The sequence below is a fragment of the Beta vulgaris genome, chromosome 1 (assembly GCF_026745355.1).
Source record: "Beta vulgaris subsp. vulgaris cultivar EL10 chromosome 1, EL10.2, whole genome shotgun sequence".
NCBI lineage: Eukaryota > Viridiplantae > Streptophyta > Magnoliopsida > Caryophyllales > Amaranthaceae > Beta > Beta vulgaris.
Genome location: NC_079202.1, coordinates 38,275,507 through 38,278,632, shown reverse-complemented (window position 1 = coordinate 38,278,632; position 3,126 = coordinate 38,275,507). Strand labels below are relative to the sequence as shown.

Below are 3,126 nucleotides of genomic sequence, written 5' to 3'. Positions count from 1 at the left end.
CATTAGTTCCTTCGTGGGTTACTTCTAGTAAATCCCATATTTGCTTTGCGGATTTGCATCCCATGATCCTATTATGTTCATGGGGTCCAAGTCCACAATGCAATAATTTAATAGCCATGGCATTTACTTCCATTTTTTCAAAATCAGATTTGTCATAATCAGAGAGGGGTTTAAGAGTTACCTCATTTTTGTCATTTGTAGTTGTGACTTCGAAATCACCAACTTCAATGACTCTCCATACCTGATAGTTTTCAGCCTTGATGAATATCTCCATGCGGTTCTTCCAATAGTTGTAGTACTTCCCATTGAACATAGGAGGCCTTTGAGTGGAATAACCTTCTTCAAGTTTCTCGGTGGTATTCATTGTTCCTTGGATCTTTTTCTCAATAGGGTTTCCTATCTTACGTGAGTTCTAGCTCTGATACCAATTGTTATTTCCCTAGGAACACTACAAGAGGGGGGGTGAATTGTAGGTGTAGAAATAAACGTAACTTTTTGCGGAAATTAAAACTTAAACGAATAAACAAGCTAAAGGAACACAAGGGATTTTTACGAGGAAAAACTTCTTGGGCCCAACAAGAAGAAACAACTCGACCACTAGGGATTTTAAACTCAACACTTTCACTAATTAGGCCAAACAACTCTGTTACAACCTAATTCTAACTCGAGCCTACCTTGAGTTCCTAAACTCAAGTTCCTGAACCACTGTTCCCTTAACAGCAGTTCCTCTCAACTTCACTCGAAGTTTTCTCACACATACAAGCTTCACTCAAAGCCTTTCTCTTACAGAACTTCACTCAAAGTTCCCTTACCCCAAAAACCAAAATACAATTGATCGAAATAAGCTTAGTGGAATTAGAGTAAGAAGGCAAAGAACAAATGGCTATTATGAGAGAATGAAGGCACTGACACTTAATAAGTTAAACTCACTTAATTACTTAGTCAGACACAATTTGGAACTTATCTAGACTTCTATATTTATAGTGTTAATCATGAAGAACGTGGGATTAATGTTAGAGTACACGTTTTAATCCATTTACCCATGATGTTCCTTCCCCTAAGGAACACGTTTTACATCATGTCCCATGATCCCATGAACTATAAATGAAGTGGATAAAATGCAGCCATTACTCCTAAATAATAGGAGTTCCTTAGCATTATCCGAAAATCAGTTTTTATAAACTCTTTTTATCTTTAAATCTGAATTTCTAATCTTTAAGAAAATAATATCTTTGAAATAAAATCTTTCTAACAACCGGATATTTATTTTCTTATTTTCCGAAAAATAAAATCTTTTCCAAAACAGATTTTCTTTTTAAAATGATTTTATCATTTTGAAATTAGAAATAACTAATTTCCTATAATCTAGGCATGACTTACTCCATTATCTTTTAATCGTTTTACTAAGTACACGCCTAAGTCTAGTTCCTTATATTAGTTTAGTTCCTTTAACATATTAGCTAAGTGCCACTTAGTTTGTTCCTTACAAAGGAACAAACGCTTCATTCTCAAATAGACTGCCACAGTTCCTTACCATTCTTTCTTTGTTCCTTTACATTGGAACTAGAAAATAAAACGCCTAGCTTCTATTATTCTTGATCCAATGCTTGCTCCAGTATCAACATAGAAACTTCTTTACTTAGCCTTTGAAATCCTCTCTTGACTTCTTCATTGACTTCGTATTCTCCCAGTTCCTTGCATTGATACCTTAGACACCATACACTTAAATAATTCATTAGTTCACTACTTAGTTTGTTCCTTTGTTTCTTTGTCATTATCAAAACTAGGGTTCAACAGGCGTTGTTGCTTTTCAAAATTTAAAAGTAGCAGACAACTCTTAGTTTATTGTCAATCAATAAGTCTTTAACATTGTTCCCATCTGTTCTTACTTCTTTGTTTATTGTCTTTAATCATGTTTGCTAATTCTTTAAACATCAGTTATTTAATGTGCTAATTTTGTTTGTGTTGTTGCATAGAAGATCCACAATGACGGAGATTGAAGACATAACAGAAGCAAAGGGTTGCTATAGCACGTGCTTTAGTGAAGAACCCATCAATACTGCTACTTGATGAAGCAACCAGTGCACTTGATGCAGAGTCTGAAAAGAGTGTGCAGCAGGCACTTGATCGGGTCATGGTAGGATGAACAACTGTGGTTGTGGCTCACCGGCTTTTTTGGTGAAAGTTTTTACAAATTGACCAAGAAAGTCAAACTACGTGTTTGAGGAGGAGAAATGCTTTATTGTCTTTTGAGAAATTCAAACATTCGTCTCATTAGCAACTAGCAGTCTAGCAAGTATGCTAAAGATTATACATTTTATCCAGACGCTCAGAGATGCTGGATTTGATGAGGTTATCGCCGAGGATAGGACTGATCAGGTTTCATTTAATCGCCCTATGTTTCTTCGAAGTTAAAGTATTACTTTAAATATTTTTCTTATGAAATTGTGTCCTTATGTTTTAGTTCTCCAAAGTTCTGGAAAGAGAACTAAACGCAGTCGAGAAGGAAAAGGAAAGATTCATTACAGACTTCTCTGAGGTTTGTAACATTCAGTGCACATTGGTGATTCTGGATATACTTACTTTTTTCTTGACTATATGTAATGTTATATTTTTTTGATTGAGCTTGGGCTAATGCTCTTTTATTTTTCTTAATTGTGTACAATATGCAGGAAGATTACGATGCCATAGTTGGTGGATGGAAGTCCAAGTTGGAAGATTAACGACCGTCTTCGCTCCTACCGATAACGCGTTCCAGAACCTGATACCGGGCTACGTCTGTTTAGAAAGTTTAATTTGAGTAATAATGAGTTCTATCATGACTTCTGTTTAGAAAGTGATGTATAAAATTCTTCCATTTTCAAAAATTAATACATGTACATTTAGTATACAAATGCACATATAAAAATGTCAATATATATGAACATTAGTCACTTTCATTTTAACACACTTCTCATTGTATATTATATAAATATTCGAGTAGTGAATCAAGTAACTAACATAGTGAATTTTTAGTAACTAATTTTATTTAGGTTATGATTAATTGATTGCTTAAGCAAGAAAAATGGGATGAGAACGAAAAATAAACTAGATTTATTACCTTTTACTATATTTGTACTTGGTGGG

General features: G+C 34.3%; 1 long non-coding RNA gene across 1 annotated transcript; it reads left to right on the top strand.

Annotated features, from left to right (window-relative positions):
• The first annotated feature begins 2,282 nt into the window (after positions 1-2,282).
• LOC104891393 (uncharacterized) lies at positions 2,283-2,776 on the top strand. Its single transcript, XR_789789.4, has 3 exons — positions 2,283-2,379; positions 2,465-2,539; positions 2,673-2,776. It is a non-coding gene; the product is annotated as an uncharacterized LOC104891393 (long non-coding RNA).
• Positions 2,777-3,126: the final 350 nt, after the last annotated feature.